Genomic DNA, 7253 nt, shown 5'->3' on the forward strand with positions numbered 1-7253 from the left:
ATACACATATATACACACACTAATTAAAACAAATATTTTCTTCGATATGCTTATATAAGCTAGGTTTTCCCGCTGTAGACTTAGCGCTCCTAGACCTGAGCAAGCTACATCAGCCACATTTTTATTAAGGAAATTCAGGGGCTAGATGTCTTTTACGACAGATTTTCCCGGACTATCAGATATATTAATGATGGTAATTAATTCTGTTTACTCGGACCCGAGTTCTTTTAAAGATGTACCGTCCGGGTCTGATCCCCACTTTCTTCAACTTTCTTCCTTTCTCTATCTCTTTCTCCTTCCTAAAACTCCGCCTTATTTTTACGGCGGGACATGGGCGGGCCCTGCGCAGGCGCCTTATATCGGCACCGCCCATTTTTTTTATTTCCACCGCGGAGGTGGGAGGGGGTGGGGATCGGAAAAGCGATTTCCCGACCAACTCCGGCAACAATTCATACACATAGATTTTTATCGGGCGCCTCTACCCGAGTGCGTTGCGTCCTCGTGAACCCCCCCCCCTCCCCGTCCCTCTCGTCACTTCCAAACGTTTCCCCTCACCTTGTCCATCATATTTTTTTTTAATACAATTCAGGTAAATTGTTTGGTTCCAATCAATCGTTATATATCTCTGGGAACGATCCGATATTAAAAAAAAAAAACTAGCTCCAAAATTTAAATAAAATACCATCTAGTAGATCGCAATAATTTTCATTACTTTTTTTTTTTTAATTGTTTTCCTGAAATGCTCAATGGATGGGAAGCTTCTACAACGATAATAATATGAAGTTAAAACGTTCTATTCATTTATTTTGTGAGTCTCTAAAAATAATATTAAGACACATTCACCAACGATTTTAAGTAATATATGAATGAATTCAGAACTAAGAATATATTTATATATTTTGATTAGATGTTCAAGACCTAATATGATTGATTATATTGTATTATATAGGAGTAAATATATTTTTTCTTAATACTTATAAATAAAAAAAATAATTATATCATGCACTAACACAGATAATTGTAAATAAAATAGAATTAAACATACTTTTTTTTCTTCAGTGTACCGTTTATTAGATTAATTATTAAATTAGGAATATTTTTAAGCTACATAAGAAATAGATTTTCAGAGTATTATTAAACCACTTGAAAAATCATATTTAAAAAAACAACAAAAGGAATTTGTTTTATCCCATTTTAAAATGAACAAAGATCTACAGGGATTAATAAACCAGGGAGGAAACTCGTGACAAATAAAAAAATGTATTTTTTTAATTACCAAATGGTTATTTTTTATATAACCATTTGGTAGATAGAAGAGAGAATGAGGAACTGATAAGTCTGTACGGAGAACCCAGCATCGTAACGTTAATTAAAAGAGCAAGATTAAGATGGTCAGGACACGTTGAGAGGATGCCCGATGAAAGGATACCCAAAAAGATGGTAAACGAAAAAGAGGACGTCTCCGGATCAGATGGCTGGACGAAGTGGAGGAGGATTTGAAGCTCTTGAAGGTTAGCAGATGGAAGGAGAAAGCAAGGGACCGTGTAGATTGGTTGGCTGTTGTGGAGGAGGCCTGGGTTCTTGCAGGCAGTGTAGTGCCATAATAATAACAATATATAAAAAATAATAACAAATTGTATGCAATTTTTCACGATATATTTTTATAAAAACGTATTTCAATATTTGATTTTAAAATGACTAAACACTCCTCCGAAAATTCATTTAGTGGCTGTTCTGAGAAAAAAGAATTTATTCCTATTCTCTGCAGGAGTTTAAGATGAAAATAGTATAACAATAATAAAAAAGTTGCATAAATATATATTTTTCTACAGAACAATTAGGTGTTATTAATTAAACCGAGTCTATTTTTTTGTATTCTTCGTGATTGTTTTATAGAAGAAAGCTGAAAAATTAGATTGGATTTATTCATTTTCGAAGGTTTAAGCGTGCTACATTTTGAAGATGATGCTATGGGTGTGAGAAACAATAAACAAAACTTTTTGCATTTTGAGATTTGCAATCCACGCTACATAAGCTAACTCCGGTCTGTACATACACAATGTTTTATTTTTATTGGCGATGCCTGCATAGTCGAAACGTTGATTGCATGCGTAGTTACTTACTCCAGTTTGGGATATTTAAGGCATTCTTATCATTCAACAATATCCTCAACTCTAATCATAACATATATATATATATATATATATTCTACATTCAATATAAGTTAATCAATATAAGTTAAAAGTGTATCAATAAAAATAGGTATCATTGAACGAAGCGTACAGCTAATTCACATTGTAAGCAACTGTATATATTTTAATTATTTCTGTGCCACTGGGAGATGGTGGGATTCACTGATGGTTTGCCCTTCTAGAGAAATAATATGATAAAAAATAACATAAATTATAATAATAATTTTTGAGGTAATTCAAGTAGTAAACATAAGAATTTTAGCAAAATATTTAGTCGTCTTTTCTGCTAAAATTAATACTACTGCCCAGTATTGAAGGTCAAGGGAGAGAAGCAGGGATGGCTTTTCTTTCCATTTCATGACTCCTTGAATGAGATTAGCGGGACATGTGAATCGAATCAATCCCTCAGGACGCCTATACACAATGAATGCCCAGTATAATTGACAAGTGCCCACGTAGGAGGCCAAAACCAGATAGATAGAATCAACAATGATGAGAAAGAGCTGCATGCAGCAAACTGGAAAGCAGTAGTCCAAGGCTGACAGACTTGGAGAAGACTGGTTCGGGCGCCAAAGATCTACAAGGTCTGAGGATCCTTTTAAGATCTTCTTCCAAACTGGGAAGGGGTAGAAAAAGAAAGAGGAAGGGGTAATCTACAGAGCGAAACCTTATTCTAACCATGGTGTGGATCAAATTTTCATTTCTTGGGACCGCCACAGAAATAAAAGTCGACCTCCTGGTTCGACCGGCACTGCTGCTGAGCAACCTCTTAACACCCTCGACAATTAACGGCCCAGTAAATACTTTGAACATTTTTCGTTTGACCGGTTATGTTACTTTTCTAAGTGGTTAGTGTGTTTGGGGTGTCCCAAATTACTCTTTCCACCTTCCCCTTCACTTTTTTAATTCATTGAATATTAATGAAAATTTTAAGGTGAATTTGTTTAAACTTAAAATAAGAATAAAATCAAATAAAACCTTAGTGAAAGAGGTCTGTTGGTCACAGCTATTTTTTTAATTTAAATTCATAACTATCTATATAGTACGTAGTAGTTACTCTAAAGTAAGTAATTTTATATTATTAATGTACTACGGCATTAGGTAAATCTTTAATATTCCCCTATCTAGATCTTGGAATTCCAAATTAAGCATGAATAATCTGGATTTCTAAACTAAGAATTTTTCCAAATTTAGTATATTTCACTGACCTACTTTTAATTTTCATCATACTGAACAAATGGACTAACTACAAACTCTATAACAAGAAGTAATATTTAACTTCCAAAGTTATGAAATGAATAATGTTTCTTTAAATCATAATTATTAGAAATAAGAATACTTATTCCATTGTTTAGTGACATAAAGATTTCTTAAAAACTGAGTATAACATTCCTTACTACTCTCTGTCATATCAAACATTCATTTAATCTTTAATAGACTTAATTCAATAGGAATTGTGAAATCTGAACCGCTACAACAAGGGTCAGGGATGATAACCCTTGGTAATGAGGGAAGGTCCTCAGTACTTTGTAAGGAGGTGATTTGGTCAGAATCACGCTGGACTGGAAGATTTTTACCCAATTTATGAGGCTGGGTGGACCCCAGGAGGGCTCCAGAACCCACAGGGTTGACTCACGGCTACAGTGTAACAGAAAACAATTTTCTCCCTAGCCGGATTCAAACCTAGGTCCTTGGAATTAGTAGAATCGTGCCTTACCACGGTGTCACCGAGCCCCCAGGAAATGTGAATAAAAATATAAAATCAATAATAAACAAAAAATAATAGACAATTATAATTAAGTATATATCTTACCTGAATTATGAGATTTTTTTTTAAATTCGTGTATTCCTGAAAAAAGTAGTTTCATACCTGAAAAAAAAATATTGAATTTGTAATTATCAAATCTGGATTTATTTAAAAATCATTATCTATTGTATAGAATGCGTAAAAAGTTCAAAATATCTGAGTGTGTGTATATATATAGGGAAAAGTATATATCAATATATAAAATATAAGTGTATAGAATATATAAATATATCTATAAATCTAGGGCGAGGAAAGTAGTCAGTCAGAAAAAGGTCAACAATCTTTGTAACAAGCTGTAGAACATGATGAAATATACAAAATTCGTATACCAAAACGTTGGTTCTTAAATTGCAATTATTTATTTAGTCAGGGTTGTAAAATTAAATCCAATAAATTATCAAGTAAAATAATATTATAAGTTATAACCTTCAGTAATTAAGTAAAAGAAATTAAATGTCAGAAGTTCAAATATTTCTGATGCTTGTAAAAAAAAAATTATAATATAATTTCACCCTGTCCTAGGTATAATTTCAGACGTAAAAGATTTGTCATGTGCTATAATGTTGCTGCTTCGCTTCTTGAGGAGAATAAAAAAACATTATTCTTTAAACTCGAGGTAATGTCAAAAATTAGGTCTGATGTAAAATGATTTATTATATTAAAAAATACCGTGATATTTTGGATAACACATTTTTTAGAAAATAGAAATTTTTTGTTAATATCTGTTTGAAGTGGGAGATTCGTTCCTAACAACTCAATACGGTGGTAAGATGAAGGAACAAGCCAATATATTTCTAACATGTAAAAACTGTTAGATGACCAGTCTTTAAGAGATTCTCTGTTATTCAATTGTTAATATAATACAACTTTTTTTGTATAATTAAATAAATAATTACATGAAAAATAAGTATAAGTAAAAGTAATAAAATAATGTAAACACACCTTAACCGAAGTAAAACCCAAATCGTAAACTCTCTCAAAGAATGTCAATTCATTGAGCCTAATACTCCAAGAATGAATGTGATCTGAGGATATGGATTTCACCAATGAGTAAGTGGTAACGTTCACTTGAACGTGTCCAAGAACCTTGTCTATCAATGGCCTGTGTCTGTGTACAGGCAGCCTAGAGAGTGTCTACATATACATATGTTTTATATTAGATTGTAGTTCTATTATATCTAATATAGTGTACAAAATTCCCTGTGAAGAGAACTGCGGGAAATTTTATTTTGGAACTTCTGAACAGTATCTCAACATAAACATAGTTGTAGCTCTCCCTAACGCTTCCTAAATATAACTATTGTATTATTGACTGATCCTCAAGACCCACAAAAAATAAACACCCACAACAGTTAAGAAAAAAGTTATAAATTTATTTATATAAACCTGATATGAAAAATTAATTTTATTTTTAAATTTCTATTAATACAAAATTGTAGAAACCAAAACAAAACTAGATGGTAAGAAAAATAAAAACCATGGCATAGCATCATTTTGAAGCTGGAAAACCTTATAACTCCGAGGAATTTATTAGACAGTGTAAGACACAATTTTAAATTCATTTCATTACCCCTAGAATATGGTTCAGAGAGTTTAAAAAAGTGTCCGAAACCTTTGACTAATTAATTTAGTGCGGTGCACATTAACTATACAACCTACTTTAAATGAAAATTAATTCTCGCAAGTTTCGGAACAGATATTTTCATATAATTCACGGTGGCAATACTTTTTCGTACTAATTTTTCAAATGAGCTTTTCAGTAGATAGATTTCAACTAATTATTATTTCAACAGTTTTCAGAAAAGTACTTTTAATGACAGAAATACAAAAATATAAATGTTCGCGAAAAATTATGGTTTGGTCTTAATCATGTATTTATATGTTGTGTTGAAAATAAATTTAAACTCAACATTAATTTTCCTTTAATAATATAAGAGTATAAATTACTAACTATAATTTGATTCGAATTTCTTCAGTATACACTGAACCTAATGGAAGGCTAAAAAAGTATTATACACATTATAAATACTTATTTGGAAAAATATATACTTATGGAAACAAATTATACATTTATTAGAAACAAAACACTTGGAAGTGTATGAATGTAATAATGAATGAAACGTTAAAATGATAAACTTCCAGGCCAAAAATTAAAATTGCAAAATTGATGAAAATGATAGATAAATTGACAAGAAAATATACCTAAATTGTGTTAATAAATATTAAACGTGATAATTTTAAAAATCTCAATGACCACACAAGCTCTGATCAAATGCAGGCAGGTTCTAACATGTTCAGTGAACAGATACAGGGCACTGTCCAACAATCAGCTGTTATGAAAAAGTAGATCCGTCGGTTCGTTGAAAAAAAAATAACCAAATCAAACTAATAATATTAAAATTATTTTATATATTTATATAAATAATATATTAACTGTACTTGCATAAAAAATAAGTATTTTATATCTCAGGACCGATCGGGAAAGATCGTGTGAACTCGGTTGTTCCCGATGGTTCAGTTTTCTAAGTTCTCTCCATCTCTCCATTAGTTAATCATCAAATTCTTTCATAATTCATATATTTTTTTTTAATACTATTAGCAAGAAGAAATGGTTAATTATTTCATTTAGACAAAATTAAAGGTAATTAATTTTAAAATTGAAAGATATTTTGAAAATTTAAGCCCTTTTAATTATCTAATGAGGATAAGATCTAGCTGATATTAACTATTACCGAGCTTAATCAAAATCATTAGTGCCTGATTCTAACATCCTAGTATCCCTTTACAAGTTTTTCGTAGAGTAAAAAATTAATGCTATCGAATAAAAGATCCCGCATTCCCGTGTTAATTTTTTTTAACTTTTACCTATTTCTAACATATTAGGGTCATTGTTTTTTTTGGAATTATTGTATTACAACTTACCCCCAAAAAAATTATTTATTTCACAACAGTGTTCTCTTTATACTGATCCGAAGCTAGTGGGGATGTTAAAAACTTTTATTGATATAAAGAGCGTACACCTATGTATCGATTTATTAAAATTTTTCGGATTTAAAACATTTAGAATCCCACCACGTGCTTCTTGAGGTTCGGAAAATGAAAATGCTATCGATTTTATTGTTTAAGGCTAAAGTATCGATTTATTTTAAGTTATTTGATTTCTTCAATAGTACTGTTTGTGAAGGTACAGTGATTGAAAAATATTGTATAAATTGAATTAAATTCATAAACAAAAAAATACAATGAACAATCTC

The sequence above is a fragment of the Halyomorpha halys genome, unplaced genomic scaffold (assembly GCF_000696795.3).
Source record: "Halyomorpha halys isolate HHAL.00 unplaced genomic scaffold, Hhal_1.1 Scaffold1668.1, whole genome shotgun sequence".
In the NCBI taxonomy this organism is placed as follows: domain Eukaryota; kingdom Metazoa; phylum Arthropoda; class Insecta; order Hemiptera; family Pentatomidae; genus Halyomorpha; species Halyomorpha halys.